Source organism: Salvia splendens, chromosome 5 (assembly GCF_004379255.2).
Source record: "Salvia splendens isolate huo1 chromosome 5, SspV2, whole genome shotgun sequence".
Classification (NCBI taxonomy): Eukaryota; Viridiplantae; Streptophyta; class Magnoliopsida; order Lamiales; family Lamiaceae; genus Salvia; species Salvia splendens.
The window spans coordinates 21,694,300-21,715,163 of record NC_056036.1 but is presented as its reverse complement, the minus strand read 5'-3'; the positions used below and the strand labels follow the sequence as shown (position 1 = coordinate 21,715,163).

Genomic DNA, 20,864 nt, shown 5'->3' with positions numbered 1-20,864 from the left:
GGTCTTGAACCGAGAAGGAAGAAGCAACCTAGCCGAACTAGCCGTTGGAGCAGCAGTTAGTTAGCTGAGATGTAGCGGTTATTCTTCTTGCTTTCTTGATTCTTCTTGTAGTTAGTTAGTAGCAGTTGCTTCTTGATTGTAGAGCTTTAAATAGCTCACCGTGTATGTAGTTTAGAGTAGAGTTTAATCAATAAAGAGTTTTCCAGTTTCTCTCCAAGATTATCATCTTCAATACTCAAAGTGTGAGTGTGTGTGTTTCTGCATTGTGTGATCTCATACAACAGTGAGTGTGTGTGTGATCTTCTTGAGTGTGTGAAAGCCTTGTGTGCGTAAATCCCAACAAGTGGCGCCGTCTGTGGGAAGGGATATTGAAGCTGATTTGCAGAGGATCAAACGGTTTCAGAGATGGCAGCAAGGCTTGATGCAGAAAAGTTCACAGGCAAGAATGATTATAGCCTGTGGAAGATGAAGATGAAGGCGGTTTTGATTCAACAAGGCTTGGCCGCAGTTCTTGCAAAACCAGAGGAGAAAGGAAAGGCTCCAGTGCTTGATGATAAAGCTCAGGCAAAGATGGAGGAGATGCAGCTCAAGGCACATTCTGCAGTGATTCTGTGCCTTGGAGATAAGGTCTTGAGGGAAGTTCAAGAAGCCAAGACTGCGGTGGAGATCTTGGACAAGTTAGATGAAGTTTACTTGGCCAAATCCTTGGCTAACCGGCTGTATCTCAAGAAGAGGCTGTATGCCTATAGTTTTTCTGGAGATAGGTCCATCATTGAGCAGCTAGAGGAGTTCAACAAGATCATTGATGACCTGGGATCTGTTGATGTCAAGATTTCAGATGAGGATAAGGCCATTCTCACATTGAATGCCTTGCCTAGCTCGTATGACCAGCTAAGTGATGCAATTATCTATGGAAGAGATAAACCTATCACCTATGCAGAAGTCTATTCAGCCTTGATGGCCAAAGAACTCCAGAAGACAGCCAACAGAGGCTCTGCAAGCTCCAATGTTCAAGCTGCAGAGGCCTTGAATGTGAAGAAGTTCAAGAAGCAGAACTTCAAGAAGAAGTTTGAGGGCCCTAAACCCTCAAGTTCTGATGCTCAGAAGGAAACCAAAGCTTGCTATTGGTGCAAGAAACCTGGACATTTGAAGAAAGATTGTCATGCATGGAAGAGAAAGATAGCCTCTGAGGGACACAACCAATCTGATTGTGTGGAGAGTGCTGATCCCCCGGCTCAACTCATGAATATTAGTGACAGTGGGGTCAGTCATAGGTGGATTATGGACTCAGGGTGCAGCTTCCATATGTGCCCAAATAGGAGCTGGTTTCATGACCTTCAAGAAGCAGCCGGCACTGTGGTGCTGGGTAATAATCACATTTGTCAGATCAGAGGAATAGGGAAGGTAAAGCTAAGCCTACAAGATGGCTCTATAAAGATCCTAACTGGGGTGAGGTATATTCCAGAAGTGAAGAGGAATCTCATCTCATTGGGAATGCTGGAGCAGAAAGGGTTCACCATATTGATGAGTCAAGGAAAATTGTTTGTTAAATCTGGAGATGCAGTGATGATGGAGGCTGACAGAGAGCATATTCTCTATTATCTGAAGGCTAAGGCTGTTGATGGAGAAAGCAATGCAGTGTCAGATGATTCCATAATGCTATGGCACAAGAGATTGGGCCACCCAGCTGAAGGAAGCTTGAAAGAACTCATCAAGAAGGGTCTGATCTCTAGAGATTTCAACAAGATGAACCCCTGTGAGCAGTGTATACTTGGAAAGGCTAAGAAGGCACCCTATCCTACAGGTATTCACTCTTCTACAGCCCCTTTAGACTACATACATAGTGATCTTTGGGGGCCTTCACCGGTGTGTTCAATTGGTGGAGGAAAGTATTATCTAGCTATCATTGATGACTATACAAGGAAGTTGTGGGTATATATTCTTAAAGAAAAATCTGAAACACTCACAAAGTTCAAGATATGGTGTAAGGAGGTTGAGCTAGAGAAGGGTAGAAGTGTTAAATGCTTAAGAACAGACAATGGCCTAGAGTTCTTGTCTGCGGAGTTTGATCTGTTTTGTAAAGAGAAGGGTATGAAGAGGCATAGGACTGTTCCTGGTAATCCTCAGCAAAATGGTGTTGTGGAGAGGATGAATAGGACAATCCTAGAGAGGGTGAGGTGCCTACTTCTTGGTTCTGGTTTGAGCAGCAGGTTCTGGGGTGAGGCTGTGTATACAGCAGCCTATCTCATCAATAAATGCCCATCTACTGCCCTGAAATCTGAAACTCCTGATTACATGTGGTATGGAGCTCATAGTGACTACTCAAAGTATAAGGTGTTTGGGTGTGTGGCCTATGCTCATGCTAGGCAAAGCAAGCTTGAAGCTAGGGCTCTGAAATGTATCTTGTTGGGGTATCAGAGGGGTGTTAAGGGGTATAGGCTCTGGTGTATTGAGCCCGGTAAGCAGAAGGTCTTGGTGAGTAGGGATGTGGTGTTCTTGGAGGATCAGATGCCATACCTGAAAGATAAGCTGGACTCCAGTGAAGATGAGGGTGATTTCTTCAAGGTGGAGCCTGTGGGGGTTGGCCTAGGAGCAGGTGGAGTTATTGACTCAGGGAGTGAGTCTGATTCAGATAAAGAAGAGGCTCCAACTCAGGGCAACCAGGCTGGTGAGTCTATATCAGACTCTATCAGAGACTATCAGCTTGCAAGGGACAGAGTTAGAAGAGAAACAAGGCCACCAACAAAGTTCTCTGATGTTGTGTATTATGCTCTGTGTGCAGCTGAAAGTATTGATGGCGCAGATCCACTCACATATAAAGAAGCTATGCAGAGTAAAGATAGAGAAAGATGGATTGAAGCCATGAATGAGGAAATAGAGTCTTTACTCAAGAACAAAACATGGATTTTGGTGGACAAATCCAAGCTGAGTACAGATGGTAAGGAAAGGAGGCTGGTAAGCTGTAAGTGGTTGTTTAAAAGAAAGATTGAGACCACTGATAAGGATAGAGTCAGGTTCAAGGCAAGGCTGGTGGCTAGAGGCTTTACACAGCAGGAGGGAATCGATTTCAATGAAGTGTTTGCACCTGTTGTGAAGCACACTTCAATTAGGATCCTATTGGCTGTGGTGAATCAGCTTGACTGGGAGCTACAACAGCTTGATGTGAAGACAGCCTTCCTAAATGGAGATCTAGAGGAAACTATCTTCATGGAACAGCCAGAGGGCTATGTGAAGATTGGAGAAGAAGGCAAGGTGTGCCTGTTACAGAAAAGTCTTTATGGACTTAACCAAAGTCCTAGACAGTGGAATAAGAAATTGATCAATGTTTGTGCAAGAACTGAGATGAGCCCTCAGGTGGAGAATTGTAATAATGGAGTGCTCATTTCAGTTGGAAGAAGAAGGCAGAGTTCGGTAAGCTCGGCTTACCGAGCTGGAACTAGCCTGGAACTAGCCGAGAAGAAGAAGGCAGAAGAAGGAAGCTCGGCTTTGAGCTGGAACTAGCCGAGAAGGAAGAGTTCGGTTGTGAGCCGAGAAGGAAGAGTTCGGTTGTGAGCAGAGAAGGAAGAGTTCGGTCTTGAGCCGAGGAAGGAGTTCGGTCTTGAGCCGAGGAAGGAGTTCGGTCTTGAACCGAGAAGGAAGAAGCAACCTAGCCGAACTAGCCGTTGGAGCAGCAGTTAGTTAGCTGAGATGTAGCGGTTATTCTTCTTGCTTTCTTGATTCTTCTTGTAGTTAGTTAGTAGCAGTTGCTACTTGATTGTAGAGCTTTAAATAGCTCACCGTGTATGTAGTTTAGAGTAGAGTTTAATCAATAAAGAGTTTTCCAGTTTCTCTCCAAGATTATCATCTTCAATACTCAAAGTGTGAGTGTGTGTGTTTCTGCATTGTGTGATCTCATACAACAGTGAGTGTGTGTGTGATCTTCTTGAGTGTGTGAAAGCCTTGTGTGCGTAAATCCCAACAGTTACGATGAAACCTAAGATGGGGAATGGCCTCACCAATCGTACTAAAGAGTTAGAAGAACTAAAGATACAGTTACAAGAACTATTAGACCTGGGTTCAGCCGACCTAGTGTGTCACCATGGAGCGCACCAGTACTCTTCGTGAAGAAGAAAGACGGAACACTGAGAATGTGTATCGACTACCGAGAGTTGAACAAGTTGACGCTCAAGAACAAGCACCCTCTACCGAGGATTGGTGACATATTTGACAAGCTTCGAGGAGTCGGTGTATTCTCGAAAATGGACTTGAGATCAGGTTATCACCACCTAAAGGTCCGACAGGAAGATGATGTACCCAAGATTGCATTCCGTACCAGATATGGCCATTACGAGTTCATTGTAATGCCTTTGGGCTTACAAATGCCCCAACTGTATTAATGGATCTAATGAACCGCGTTTTCCAACCGTACTTGGACAAGTCCGTCTTAGCCTTTATGTAACATCCCAAATTTTTGTGACCTTTATTTAATATATGTCGATTGAAAATTTCATTTATGAAATTTAAATTGTTGCTACGTGATTGAGTTTGATTATGTGGAATAAATCGTCATGGGGGAATTGGAATGAAGTGCTATTTATATTTTAATGTGGGGAAAATCAATTTAAATAAGATCATGCATCTTGTTCTAGCCAAATAAAGTGGCTATTGTCGGCCCCTCCAATTATTGGAAATTTTATTCTTTCTTGGATTTAATTAATTGTTTTGGGATATTCATCCAAATTAAATCCAAATCAAATTATCCCTAAATTGTGCTACATGAAATTCGAACTCTAACCTATTATTTTTGTGAGTTTCGAATATTGTCTATTTTAATTAGGAGGATGAATTAGTTTATTTGATTTAATTGGTACCTTGTTGATTTCCTTTAGCTATTTTAAATCCAATTAAATTTTGCCACATTTTTATTCCCTCACCCCAATTAAATTAAGAGTGGAATTATTTCCTTGTGGCTAATTAAGCCAATTTTCGCCCCCTCCCTCATTATTTCCTACTTGGAGATTTAATTTATTTTGTTCCCTTGTTTATGGAATATATTCATTGTTTTATTTCCTAAATTGTGAATCTATTCCTCTACAAGTAAATACCAAATAAATTCCTTATTGAATTTCTAGCCATAATTTTTGAAAACTTGCCTTCCTTTTAATTGTGGGATTTTATTTATTGGCCTCTATTTTATTCCTCCACAATTAATTAATTAATGGGATTAAACCTATGACTATTTAATCACCTAAACTAAACCCTAGCCCCCATTCTCCCTCAAATTTTCGTCCACCTCCATCCTCTCCCTCTCTCCACACGCCACTCTCCTCTCCCTCTCTTCATCCTCTCCAAAATTCCTTCCAATCCTCGTTCTTGCATCCATTGGAGTTTGATTTTCAAGAGTTCCCGACGAATCGTATCAATCTTTGCTTCTACCGTTTGGTTTTCGATTCAAGAAGGTATAATTGAATCTTTTCCCTCATCTTCACCATCGAAAACCTTGTTCTTGATTCCTTCATGCATATAGTGAGGTAGGAATCTTAGATCGCATAATTAATTGGTGGGAATTTGTGTTTGTATGAGAACAATTGTGAACATGTGATTTTGATTGAATATGTGTGAAGTTTGAATGAACCATTGGTGAATGATGTGTGATTATATGAGAACGTGATTGTGAGAACCTTTTTAAGCATGATTGTGTGTTGGAAGCATGAAAAAAAATTGTGTTTGGATGAATGGGGAAGAAACCCTAATTTCGAAATTGTGAAGCCTGAATACTGTGGTGTTCGGACAGTAAATTCCGACGTGTGTTTGACCAACCAAACGATCGAATTTTGACACGAAATTATAACTGAGTAAACTTCAAGACGTTTTCTGTTTTGTATGTGAATTTCAGCCCTTTTGATGAAAGATGAATTTTTAATAAACTTTTGAAGTTGACTGCCCAATTCTGCCAGAAACTTGTATTCTCGCCCAGAAAGTTTCGTTTTCTATTTGACCGACCAAATGGCCTCCTTTTGATGCGAATTTTTTTTTTCTAGATAAAATTTGAAGTGTCTTCTGAGTTGTGTAAAAATTTCAGCCTCATTGGACATCGGATGAAATTTTGGTGAATTTTTCAATTGAACTGCACAGTGCTGCCAGAATTTTGTGTTTCGACCAGAGAGTTACATTATTGTTTTGACTGACAAAATAACGTTATTTTGGTGTAAAATTTTAACTGGATGAACTTAAATGTGTCTACTGTGTTGTGACCAAATGTTAGCTTCATATGAGGTCGGATGGATTTTTGGTGATTTTTACAAACCAACCGCGCAGTTCTGCCAGATTTGTTGTTATGTGGAAATATCACTTGTTGCCAAATTTGAGTGAATTATATGATGCATGTACGATTTAGGAATGTATCCTATGACGTGATTATGTGTGACACGTTGAGAAATATTATGGCATGTTTTCATTATGTTGATGAATGTTGGGATGGGTAATTTAAGAGAATGATAAGAGGAACGATAGGACATGCATGATAATGTGACTTGATGGAAGGCTGATTTGTATTGTGGTTTGACAAGGGTTATTGTGTGTACGTGAGCACAAGGAACGAGGGTTGCCTTGAGTGGATATTGAATTGTTTAAGCAAACGAGGTGGGTTTTCTTTTTCAAATCTCTTTATTTTTTCGAAAATATGTTGTGGTGTTATAAGGGTGGTTTAACTGTTATGTCATGCCATGATGTTTTGTTTATGAGATTTTTGTCTGATGCCTAGTTCGTCTGAGCTTGCTCCGTTAGGCTATATGGCAGAGTTGTGAAACGAATTCGGGTCTGAGTACGGCCGCAAACCCTATCAGGTTGTGTACACTGGTGGGATCGTGAGCCGTCCTTGCTAGTCGGCCGGTCTCGTGGGCGAATAGTGTGGCCACACTTTCGTCGCACTGTGATATGAGGATTGTGATTGATGCACTGATGAGAAAGTGGGGAGATTGATTGTCTGGCCAGACTTTGAAATATTTTTGTGTTCTCGTGATATTTCTTAACTACACATAAAACTCGAGATCACTGGTATGGATGACATAACTGTATAAAATGTTTTCGGCATGAGCCCATTGAGTACAACAAGTACTCAGCCCTGCATGTGTTTTCCCTATGTGCAGGTTGAGCGGGATGTTGCGGTGGATGTTGAGTCGGCCTAGGAAATTGGGATGCGTTTGTCTTGATACATAGGCGTCATCCTTGACTCTCTTTGAAGCCTTATTTCCGCTGCTATATCTTTGAACTATGCCTCAAGACCTTACTTTATTTCGTATTGTTTTGAGTATGTCAAAATTCTGTTAGACTTTAATCCGTTGTTTACTTCATTACTCTAAAATGGTTTTTCGTAAACTAAAATAAATGTTTTCTTTTAGAAGTTAATTGGATTTTTTTATGTTTATTTTCCCCGCTGCTTCTTTGGAAAAATCGTTTGCTAAGTCTTTGCTAATTAATAATGAATTTTCAACATTAAGTTTCTTTAAACTAAAAACTTGTTGTTTAACAGTTGATAAACTAAAATATTATTCTTTTAAGCTAATTGAGTCTTTCTTATGAACTGTTATCCTTAAATGCTATTCTTAATGTTTGTCCCTTGGTCACGATCGCCTCGTTTGTAGTACCCCTAGTATGGGCGGTCGTGACACTTTATAGATGGTGTGCTCATCTACACGAAGAACGAGAAGGAACACGAAGAACACCTAAGGACCACCTTGGAGATGTTAAGAGCCGTGAAGCTCCATGCTAATTTTAGCAAATGTGAGTTATGGCTTAACGAAGTGAATTTCCTTGGACACATTGTGACGGAAGAAGGGATTCGAGTAGACCCTGCAAAGGTGGAAGCTGTACAACGTTGGCAGTATCCAACAACACCTAATGAAATTCGTAGTTTCTTAGGATTGACCGGATACTACCGAAGATTTATTGAGGGATTTTCTAAAATAGCAAGACCAATGACTCAGCAACTCAAGAAAGGAGCTAAAGTCAATTGGACACCAGAATGTGAAGCAAGTTTCCATCTGTTAAAAGAAAAGTTGACCACCGCACCAGTCCTAGCCGTGCTAGACCGGGAACAAGTTATGTGGTGTACACAGATGCATCAAAGGTCGGACTCGGATGTGTGCTGATGCAGAATGGCAAGGTGATTGCATACGTATCACGCCAGTTGAGGCCGCACGAGTTGAACTACCCAACGCACGACTTGGAATTGGCGGTAGTGGTGCATGCCTTGAAGATATGGAGACATGCGAAACCTTCACGGATCGCAAAAGTCTCAAGTACTTATTTAAGCAAAAAGATTTGAACATGCGACAACGCAGATGGCTCGAATTAGTAAAAGATTATGATTATGGTATAAATTACCATCCAGGCTAGGCAAAGCCTTGAGCAGGAAGACTACACCCTAATTGGCCACTTTTCTCACACAGAATGAACAGCTGATACGTTAGTTTGGTAAGATGCGGTTGGAGGTAGTAAGAGCACCTGAGATGGTGGAAAGTAGGATTGCCACCTTGGTGATTGAGCCAGGCCTAAGGGTCAGAGTAGTTGAGGCTCCAATACGAGATGAAGCCCCAGAGAAAATCCGTCTGAAAGTGAGGACGGGAAAAGATGTAAGCTACCGCGAAGAGGCGGATAACGCTCTCAAATTTGAAGGAAGGTTTCGTGAACTGAATGACGAGGTACTCAGAAATGAGATCATGAGTGAAGCACGCGAAACACCATACACTACCCATCCTGGGAGTACGAAAATGTATCAGGACATAAAGAAACAAATCTAGTGGGATGGCATGAAAAGGAGCATAGCATCATTTTTAGAAAGTTGTCTGGCATGTCAACAGGTGAAGGCTCTACACCAATGACCCTATGGGAAATTGCAACCCCTTAAGATCCCAGAATGGAAATGGGAGCACATTGCAATGGACTTTGTGACGGGACTGCCAAAGTCCCAATGAGGAAATACTGTCATCTGGGTGATTATAGATCGCCTCACCAAAAGTGCTCACTTTATACCAATTCGTATCACGTATGGATCGGACAAGTTAGCACAGATCTATGTGCAGGAGATCATACGCTTACATGGAGTACCGGTAACTATCACTTCAGATCGTGATTCAAAGTTTACTTCTAGATTTTGGATGAGCCAACAGCGGGAGCTAGGCACTTGGTTGAACTTCAGTACTGCATTCCATTCGCAGACGGATGGGAAGTCGGAAAGGACAATCCAGACGTTGGAGGATATGTTGAGAGTCGTAGTGCTCCACCGTGGAGGGAACTAGTAGCCAGTACTACCACTTATAGAATTTTCTTACAACAACAGTTATTAGGCAACTATAAATATTGCCCCGTATGAAGCACTTTATGGAAAGAAATGTAGATCACCGCTTTACTGGGATGAAGTCGGTGAGAGAAAGATTCTTGGACCGGACTCTGTAGAAGAAATGATAGAAATTTTCTGACAGATCCGAGAAAGAATTAAGGAAGCTCAGGATAGGCAAAAATCTTAGGCAGATGCTCGCAGAACCGACCTACAGTTCGAGGCGGGAGACAAAGTTTTTCTGAAAGTATCCCCGTCAAAAGGAATAACAAGATTTGGTGTCAAAGGCAAGCTAAGGACGCCCTTTATCAGACCCTATGAAATACTGGAAGAAGTCGGCCCTGTGGCGTACAGGTTGGCACTTCCACCGAGCTTCGGAAATGTGCACAATGTTTTTCATGTATCACAATTGAGAAAATATGTGTTCGACCCCAAACACATAGTCCACCAAGAAGAAATGGTGTTAGAACCTGATTTGAGCTATGAAGAAAAGCCAGAAGCAATCCTAGATCGGAAAGTAAAAGAGTTGAGGAATAAAGCTATTGTAACAGTGAAAGTTCTATGGAAGCATGATAAGTCGTATTCTAGGCCTTGGTTACTGGTCAGTATGATGTGCATAATTGGAATATATCTGCAAAACAGTTGCTAAAGTGTGCAGGGAAAGTGTTCTAGTCAATATGGAAAGGCTCGGACAACTCAGGTGAAAAGGGCATCAGAATGTTGCTATACTGGCCAGTATGCATGCCAAAAAAGGCTCGAGATGGAGAAGAAGGATTGCTGGGAAGATCAGCCACAAGTAAGGGCAAAAGGGTCATTTTGCGAAAAGAGTCTACCCTAAAAATCAAGGGCAAGCCTCCCTATAAAAGGAAGACACTTAGAGAGAGAAAAGGGGGGATCAACTTTAGGAAAAACACTCTTAGTTAGAGTAGTTCTCTCTCGGAAGATCAGTCCTTCAGCCCAGTCCAGAGTCTCGTTCCTCGCCACAGCCATGGTCACTTGAAGATCATTAGTTCTCCGGAGTTCCATTCTCTCGTTCCAGCCAGTTTATTCCTGTCACGCCCGCCCACCCCAGGGGTGTTACAAACGTGGCGATCGTGACCAAGGGACAAACATTTAAGAATAGCATTTAAGGATAACAGTTCATAAGAAATACTCAGTTAGCTTAAAAGAATAATATATATCAGAGTGTATGATACACAGAGTGCAAACTCGACTTTAGCTCCAAACAAATGGGAAAAGCTCGAATAAAATCAGAGTGTCTTTTCAACAATCAGCAACTCGAGATAAAATTATCTCAACAATACTTGGCGGAAGCATTCGAGAGTAGCTATTATGTATGAAGACATAATATATTCAGAAAGTTTTATTTACAATCTTCTTCACTTTCATGCTCAACACCCACCGCGCTCGTCACCGCTCAACCTGCACATAGAGAAAACATATGCAAGGCTGAGTACTTGGTGTACTCAGTGGACACGTGCCAAAATATATTTTATAAAAACAGATTTTGTCAAGCCACTCTTTGAGTGAACTCGGGATTTTAGGAAAAGTCCGAGAACACTAAACATTTTTTCTTTTCCTTTTTCAAAAGTGATCTTTCGATCTATTTTCCTGGAACATATGCCGTATCTGACAAACCCGATTTCACTATCTCTTGTTCATTCATCAGTCCATTCATCATTCATCGTTCCTTTCATCATTCATCATATCTTAACATTCAAGTGTCGGGGAAGTGGTTACCTCCCACGGTCTCCCATCAATCCATTCCATTCATCGTTGCAGTCAGATAGGCATAGTTCCAAAACAAAATATGGCTTGACATAATCTTTTCAACTTTATTTTCCTCAAAACATTTTTGAAACATAAATCATTTTTTTGTTCCGTCAAGATCGAGCATCATCTCATATCACATCAACAAGTCGAGCAAATCACAAATCACTCGATAAATCAACACATATATCACAACATCACTTTCACCTTAATTATTTCACTTTAAGCACATAATCACATCAACATCGAATGAAATTAATAATACTCACAATCTCAGTTAAAAGGAAATTTCGTCACATAAAAAAATATTACCTCTTTCTTGGTTGAGCGTGGCGAAGCGGGATGTTGAGCCTTCCAAATTTAACCTTATTTAGTCTAGCGAATCAAATATAGACTAAGAATGAAAAAGACTCTCGGGTCCAGAGCGGAAAGAAAAATTGCTCTAATACCATTCTGTCATGACCGCCCATACTAGGGGTGTTACAATTCCGTAGTCGTAGCAGTTCCATCGCCCGGAGTGGCAAAACAATCTTTATTCGCTTTCTTAGTTAACCTTTACTTGTTTTCTATTGTTGGATCTGCTGCATTTTCAGTACTTATCATCCTTTGAAGTGTTTTGTTGAGATCCAAACGTTTTATGCAATGAAGTTGTTTTTTATGCATCTCTTTCGTTTCAAATCTGTTTCATTCTGCCTAGGTAGCTTAGATCTAGTTGTTGCAGTAATTTCTAAGTGTTGGAAGCATGATTTCATTTGGAGTTGTCCGATCTGAGATTTATTAGTTCAGTGGCTTTTTAGATTTATTTTCCAGAAGTGTCTTAGTGTGAAATTCGAGTTTACGTTATTATGCCACCCTGCATGTTGACCAGTAAGCATAATTGCAGTTTCAGTGTTCGATCTTTTGATTCGAAGTTTTAATTGTAGATCTGCGTTCTTGAAGTTGTTAATCTGTGTTTTTATGGTGATGAATCCTGAGTTGTTTGATTTGTGTTCAGACTTGCTGGAGAAGACAATGTCCACATCCAAATTTGGGACCACATTTACTTTTTAGTTACTTTTGCTTTTGTCCTTTACTTTTCCTTACTTTTCAGATGTTACTTTTCAGACCTGTAGGCCTAGTCACATAACTACCTCTTTTTCCTCTGATATTATGTTTAACCTTTTATAGTAAACTAGTACTTTCCATATACTTCCTGAAAACCATGTTCCCCACTTTCCACGTACACAGCCGCCTGTCCAACACCTTTCCCACCTCCTAGTCAGTATAGTACCACCTTAAATTCCAGCCTAGATAAATCTCAACCCAAAGCGTGGTAGCTAACCAAACCTTCCAGAATATCACCACAATCACTCCAATCGTCACCATCTCTGTGGGATTCGACCCCTACCTTCACTATACTACCCAGTAGAAGAGGGTTGAGGAATTATTGATACCAGGTTTTAGGCTTAGCAGGGAATTGTTCATCCTGATCAGTAGGATACATTCTTGTTTGAACGACACCTACGCAAACCTGCTCTTTCAAAGCATCATGGTCACGAGGAAGCTACCCGGAGCTTTTTGTTTGACGTAAGCAAATTTCGGGACGAAATTTTGTTAAGGAGGGTAGAATGTAATAACCGCACCTTTTATTAACCTTTTTATGATGACGTACTAAGATTTGAATCGCTCTTTTGTTCCGTTGTTTTAAATGGGACTTGTTACCACTTTGATTGGTGCTTAATGTTGTTGGTTCGCAAAATAAAAATTTAAGTAATAATCGAACGAACAAAAACCATCTAATGGATGTTACGAAATCAAATGAAGTTGTACAAAGATATGAAGTGGTTCTCCCCGAACGAAAGCATTCGCATACCTCGCGACTAACACTTTAATCTACATAAATGAAAGAGAAGGAAAATGTGGAGTACTATTCTATTTCAAATGTCGCCAATGGGCCAAAGAGAAACTCAAGAAGCAAAATCTTATTTTTCTTGCACCTTGGGCCTTCTTTTTCCAAGCCCAAGTCTTGGCCATCCACCCGGCCCCTCAGGCCCAAGCCCTCTCGAACAGCAACAGGGCAGCAACTTTTGCAGCCAAGCTTTTCCCCACCTACAATAAGAGACAAGCTTTTAATTACTAAGGAACAAGAGGAATTTATGAACACCTATTAGGGAATGGGACAACCCCCTTTAGCTAGTGGAAGACCAAAAACAAAACTCACCAAAGGAGCAAGTCAAACCCCGCATCCTTGTTTGTACCTGCCACAGGCAAACATTTCCAATTACTAACCAAGTACTAGGTATCCTTTGGAGCCATTCTACAACCATGAAAAAGGAGGGGAATGAGGATCAATAAAGGGGATTGTATGTAGGAAGAAACAAAGAAGGTGGCAGCATCATTTAATTCCGCCAAGGTACACCAGGGCTTGCCTATAAAAACCCCTACATACTCATCAAATTCCCCTCCCACGCACCACAAAAATTCAGCAACATAGCAAGATTTAGAGTAGAGAGCTTGAGTATCATAGAGAGTTACAGCACAGGAAGCTTCCTTCACCACAACAGGTAACATCACAACCCCACACCTTTGCATCATGTAGAACAACACAGTTTTTAGCCAAGAACTTAGAGAACATAGAAATAGCACCAACGATCAGTCACCGTAGCCACTGCCAAAAAGGAATAAGTAAGGGGAATAAGGGGAAGAGTGACTTAGCTTAAGGCCGAGGATGAGTCGGCGACGGCTGGAGCAGCGAAATCTGTCTCCGGGGACGGAGCAGTAATGCGGCAGCTCCTGAGGCACACCGGCGGTGCTCGCCGACGAACGGGGCCGAGACTGATGACGCCTAGTCACCGTGGAGAGACGGAAGGCGGTGGAGGCGCTGCCTCTCGAAACCTCCGCTGTTTCCCTTCAACTGGGGATTTCCAGATTTGGAGAAATTAGGAAAAGATGTTGGAGATTATGGAAGGGGGAAACGTAACCGAGGATGCTCCGGCGTCGCAGAGGGGTGGCGATTTCGCCAGAGGCAGTGAGATGGGAGAAGGGGAAACGCCGTTGCTGTTCTTCTTTAGGAATCTAAATGGAGAATGGAAGTGGAAATATGGAGTAGAAGAAGTTGACCGAGATGGAGTATAAAGGAGTTGGGGCTGATTTTTGTTTTAAAGCAATTGGGCCAATCTTAATTATTTGTTTTGGGCCAAGATGGTGATGAAGGTTTGGGCTGATACCCTTTTGAATTAATTAAGAGTATTGTTCGTTTTGGGTCGATCCCCTAAGTAATAAAGTATGAGGCTGTTGCAATATTTTATTTTAGACCAATTCTTGTGTAGAAAGAATACACAAGTTGAGAGGATTTGACTCTAATTACGGACCGATGGTTTCAGAAGGAAAACAAAGTTCGAGATTGGGCCACACATTTTATTGGTTGGTGACTTGGGCTAGAGGGCTATATTTTAATGGACCAGTTTTAATTAGTTGGGCCGAGAAAGTTAACTGACGAGCTTGTAAGCTAATTGTGTTAACTGTGGATAGACTACATTCTTGGAGTGGAATTAATTTAATGATTTGAGCTTGGAGCTTAATTAATTAATTCTCGGATAAATTACTAAGTTTCCAAGGATGTAGAATAATGAAGTTGAGGATGCGGAAGCCGACCGGCGTCGCCCCGCGACGCCATGGGCGGGGCGGCCTGCGGCCTTAAGAAAATTCAAAGAAAATATTTAAAAAGGGATTTTCCAAGAATCCATATTTTTTTTAATAAGTGCTCAAGTGATTGTTTGTTTGAGATAATAGAATTTTCTGGATTCAGTTGGAGTGAATAAATAAATCCTACCACTTAGTGAAGCCCGAGAGAGGACTAGAGATCCTATGAGACAAGAATAAAGATATAGATGCTATGCCATAGAGTGCATGCATTCCTTCTAAGGAGAAATAGTTCAAGTACTAATTAGCGTGTTACGCTATTCTATTTAAAAATAACTTATTTTTGGCACTATGCTCACTGAGTATATCAAGTACTCAGCACTGCATGTTTCTTTTCTAACATGCAGGTTGAACGTGAACGAGGAGGCAAAGGTGTTGAGAAATGACTATTAATAAGTAGTTAGCTAGCCCAAAGTAGTGTGTCTTCATACATACTATTTTGTCTTGGACTCTTCCGCTGCAATAGAACTATGTTCTAGGAATCTATGAATTTAGTCTTGATACTCTGATTCTCTTTTGACTATGTAACCATTCGCCTTCGAAACTATTAATTCGAGTTGATTTTTTTCAATTATGTTTAATCCATGATTTATGAGATTATTTTTAGTCACGGAATAGCTACGCTCACTAGGGAGTTGTGGTCGTGATAGATAAGCACAACATTCTCTTTTCATGGTTACGGAGAAACTTGATACCGAGAATGTGTCCAGCGTCTCCCATATCTTTCATCTCAAACTGGTTTGACAACCAAGTTCATACTGATAACAACATTTTTTTATTGTTTCAAATTAGAAGAATGTCATCTAAATATAAAACTAAGAACACCACACTTCCCTTTTTAACCTTCTTACACACGAAGCTTTTATTTGGGCACTTTTCGAATCCAAACATCTGAATGGTTTGATCGAAACAATGGTTCCATGATCTAGATGCTTGCTTGAGACCATAAATGACTTTCTTAAGCTTCCAAACCATGTGTTCCTTGCCCTTCACGGCATATCCCTCGGGTTGTTCCATGTAGATGGTCTCCTCAAGACTACCATTCAAGAATGCAGTCTTAACGTCCATCTGCCATACATCCCAATCCATGTAAGTTGCTATAGACAAGAGTATAAGGATCTATTTGAGCATAGCTACTGGGGAGAAGGTCTCATCGTAATCGATACCTTCCTTTTGGGTGTACCCCTTAGCCATTAGTCTCGCTTTAAAGACTTTGACTCGTCCATCGGGTCTACATTTACGTTTGTATATCCACTTGCTCCCAATTGTAGTACAGCTTTCTGGTAGGACTGACAAATCGTACATGTCTTTGTCTATCATTGATTGTAGTTCTGAATCCATTGCTTTCACCCATTCGCAATGATCGGCATCCGTCTGCGCCTCTGCAAAACTGCAGGGATCCAACACATTGTTGTCTGAAGAGTGATCCAAAGATTCTCCTAAACCAATATATCTATCGGGTTCATGTGACCGTCCCACTGCGACGCAGCACTACAACATTTGGATTAGAAGTTGAAGTTATGGGTATTGTATGTACACTCTGTACTTGTTCTTGGTTAATGGAACTTGTGATAGAAGTTAGCTCGTCAAGAGCTACTTCACTGCTGAGTCTATGATTCATAATTAAGTCTTCCTCTAAGAATGTCACGTGAGTGCTCACTATGACTTTCTTATCTCGGAAACTATAGAATTCATAATCTTTCGATCCTTTAGGGTAACCAATAAACAATCATACCTCATTCCTTGATTCCTAATTAGTTGGATCATTTTCTCCTTCTCTACTGTATCATTTATGAGCCCTCCACCCACTACACATTTTCAATTACTTTTTCTCATTCTCTCTTACTTTACCAATTACACATTAAAACCCGTACAAAACCCAAATGACCAATTTTTATAGGACGAATGGAGTATTTATTTATATGATCATCAACAATATTCAAAATTTCATGCAAAATTAAGGTCATTAATTGAGTTTCACACGCCACAATATATGTTCACATGTAGAAAACGATAAAGTTTAATTATGCAGTTATATGCGGTTACAATTTTCTACTCCCTCAATCCCTTAAAATTTGGCATCATTTGACCTAACACGAATTTTAAGAAATATAGTAGAAAGTGGGTTGAAAAAATTAGTGGCGTGTGGGCATTAAATTATAGGTTGGCAATGATTATTTATTTAGCTAGTCAAAATCACAATATTATTATTTTTTTTGGTAAAGTAAATCACAATAATATTAATTTGCAAGAAATTAACAACCACATCATTCACCATAATAAATGAATTTAATCCTCAAGCAAATAAGAATCGGCAGCAATTTCGGTTCTATCAATTTCTTTGCTCCAGCCTATTGCTGGATCATCGAGCGTCGAGGCGGAGCTTTTGGCTCTCATCCGAGGTTTTTCGATGGCCATGGAGCTTTCTCCACGTATCTGGATAGAGTTGGACTCAACGGCTCTGGTTACTTTACTGTCATACGGACAGCTTGGCTCTGCGGATCTTAGACATCATATGGCTTTGATTCGAAGTATGACTTCTCAGCGGCAGGTTTGACTCTTACACATCTATAGAGAAAGAAACCGTGCTGCCGACTTCCTTGCAGGGAGGGGGGGCCAGACCCCTGTCCTGTCCTTCTACGATTCAGTTTATGCGCCTCGTTACCTGAAGGCGCTTGTTAGGATGGACCAGATGGGATATCCTAACTTCCACTTTCGACGCAGCAATGTGGATTGATTTTATGTTTATGGTAGTTTTTGGTATTTCGTATCTATTCCTTCCACTCGTCCATTTTGGTTCTAGCTTAGTTTCGATAGTATGGAGATACCCGATTTGTAGGACCAATTTGTTTTTTCATGTTCTTATCTTGGATCCTAGTCACTTTTGGGCTTGGATCATGTTCACATTACATTTTTATTATATTCTCTGCCCACACCGAGTGTTTTTTATAAAAAAAAATGACACGTGAAAAAATAAGTAACGGCACCAACTTCACACAACTTTTAAATAGATGGGTTTCAGACATTAAATTTATAATAGAAATGATAATTCAGTTACCTTCAATATAAATGAAACATATTCAAAATCCTACCCAAATTTTTTTATAAATGTTTAAAACTCAGTCCAAAACTCAACTTTTATATAATGATGATAAAACTCAACTTAATTGGCAGGATGTTATAATCAATTGATCACGAGATTCGAATCATTTCAAATACACCAAATGTTGAGTGTGTATTAGTTCTATTAGTAATTATGTTAAATATCGTAGGTTCTTAATTGTACTTTTATTTCTGGCAAGTGAACATGTTGTCATGTAAACCTCGTAAACTTGTTACCAGTAATATAATTCATATGTCCCATTAGAAATGAAACGTTGTATTTTTTTTATTATCTCATTAAAAATGAAACGTTTTCTAAAGTAGAAATAACTCCATCTCTACTTTTTCATCTCTTTTACTTTACTCTCTCCACATTAACTCATAAAACAACATTACATAAAACCAAATGTTTCATATTTATTGGGACGAAGAGAGTATCTTCTAGTCATCCGTACTTTTGTTTTCCAAGAATCTCTCCGTTCTAAATTTCCTGTTGACAGTACCTATACGTTGGATTGATACCTTGATTGACGCCTAATTTGAAAGCATTGTGCTGCTAACTCACTCTTCTCTATCGAATTGTAAACTACTATTTTTTTTTATGAATATTGACCTTCTCCCACATATCTTAAGATATTCTCGATTGATTTGTAGTATTGTGAGTTATCATTTATGAGGGAAACATATTTATTTTCACAAACTTTTTCCACTAAATTCGTTTTGATGCTATTCAAATACTCCATCTGTCCCAAGATAGTTGAGTCGTATTTCTTTTTGGGTTATCCCAGGGCAGTTGAGTCATTTCTTTTTTTGTCAAGATCTTTTTTCTCTCATACTTTATTCTCTATTCATGTCTCTTACTTTATTTCATTTTACTTTACTCTCTCTACGTAACCTTTATCACATTAATTTCTTAAGCCTCGTGCCCAAAAAAAATGCCCCAACTATCTTGAGACGGAGGGAGTATATAATCTTCTATCAATCAAACCTCTCATACATCTATGTTTGAATGACTACAAGTTTACTTTGGGCTATTGTTGTCATTTGCAACATTGTTGTTGACCGTTTTTGCTATGTGACATTATCGTTTGTTCAATCCTATTTCTTGTCTTTGTATCATTTGAGACTTTATCTGCAGCTCGTAATTCAAGTATAGAATTCTGCCTTCTCCTTAACAACTTGGCTTGTGTCATTCACTTTATGTTTTTTTGTGTTGTCCTTGTTTGGGAATATTTTGATGTAATTCGTGTGACTTTGTTGTTTCTACACCAAGATGTGTGTTCGTTAAATATTTGTTGATGCTCCATGCCAACTGCTTCGTTTTTCCCTAGCTCTTTTCGGGTTTGGTATGTTGTTTGTGAATTTTTTTATTGGCAACCTATAACAAGTGCCACCAGTTTCACCAATACTCTATCAAATAATATTTTACTGCATTTGTCACGCCCGCCCTTTCTAAGGATAGCAAGTACTGTTGATCGTGACTATGGAAGGATGTAAGAAGCATGGAAGAAAGGGGAATCAAGGCAATATCATACTTGTGCATTCTCAAATAAAGGAAATGACTTATTTTAATTCGATTGTCATGTGAACATGCAAAAGTTCGAGTAATCAGAGTGTCAATGAAACATAAGTTCAACAAAACATTTGTCTTAGCGGAAGCATTCAAGAAAAATGAATGATGTCATGTATGACACACAACTCATTCGATACAATAGTCAGAGCAACAAGAGATCATATGGGTCACAGACAGCCCACAACGCAAGAGGGGCATGCTCACATAGATGTCATCTAAGTTGAAGTGGTTCATTATGTTATAATTCATTACACAATTGATTATAACTGCTTGCAGCGTATGCACACCCCATTATTTAATGTTTTTCAGGTTAAGGAGTCGGTGACGAGGCAAAAGTAACGTGGTCCATGGTATCCCAACCCAATATTTGACTAGTATCCATATTTTTATTTGGGTGAATACGATTAGTTCATATCTTACTATATTTTGAATCGTGTTTCTGATGATGCTGATTTTGTGTGGGCCGTGACCCACATATATGTTTTCTAATAAATTTGTGTATTTTGGGGATGTGTTCCGAACAGGCAAATTATTTTATTTTGGCTCAGTTTTTTTTATGAAATACGTATATATGTTTTGTATGGGTCAAATGGCAATGTTTTCTTTAAGAACTAAAATAAAATGTAAATGATGTTTTCTCTTTTCAATTTATTAAATTGTTTCATTTTTTAATTGGATATTAAATTTCAAAAATTTTAAAATAAAAGAAATACATATTTTAGTTAGCATCCCTCGTTTTAAAGAGTTGGGGGCAATGTTTTAAAAACCGGACCGGCAAACAAACCGGCGACGTTACTGGTTCACGGTTCAACCGGTCCAACCGGTCAAACCACCGGTCTAACCGTTTTACTGTTGCAAATATATATAAAAATATATTAAATTTAGTAAATGATTTATAATTAATAATATATCACAAAACATTGAACCTTATAGATAATTAGTGATGTATAAATATAAATAATATTAAAATTTAGTAAATATATTCATATATATATATATATATTTAATATTAGTTAGTCTAGATAAAAAATTTAATATTTCATGTATTAAAATAGATAATGTTTATATTAATTTAAGAAAATTTATTTCGTAAAATAATATATAATTAAATACGAATTAAGTACTTATTAATTAGTTTAGATAAGATTATTCATTAATGTCTAGGGTATATAAATTAAGTATGTAATATAAAAAATTTATTTATAGTAAATAATGAATCTTATATGGTACTAATAATAATATAGGTGGTAAGTAGAGCATCATTAAAATATAAAGGATGATAATTATATATATTATAATTAACAATTATATTAAAGAATAATAAAATTAAAATGAATTATTAGTTTTTGTAGATAAAATTAATGGTTAATGTATAAAAATATTTAATGTTCAAATTGTTCAATGAGCTCATGTGGTGGAGTG

General features: G+C 39.1%; 1 long non-coding RNA gene across 1 annotated transcript; it reads right to left on the bottom strand.

Moving 5' to 3' along the window:
* Positions 1-12,830: 12,830 nt before the first annotated feature.
* Positions 12,831-14,171, bottom strand: LOC121802616. Its single transcript, XR_006050822.1, has 2 exons — positions 13,287-14,171; positions 12,831-13,174 (listed from the first exon to the last, which is right to left on the bottom strand). It is a non-coding gene; the product is annotated as an uncharacterized LOC121802616 (long non-coding RNA).
* Between the last annotated feature and the right edge of the window lie 6,693 nt (positions 14,172-20,864).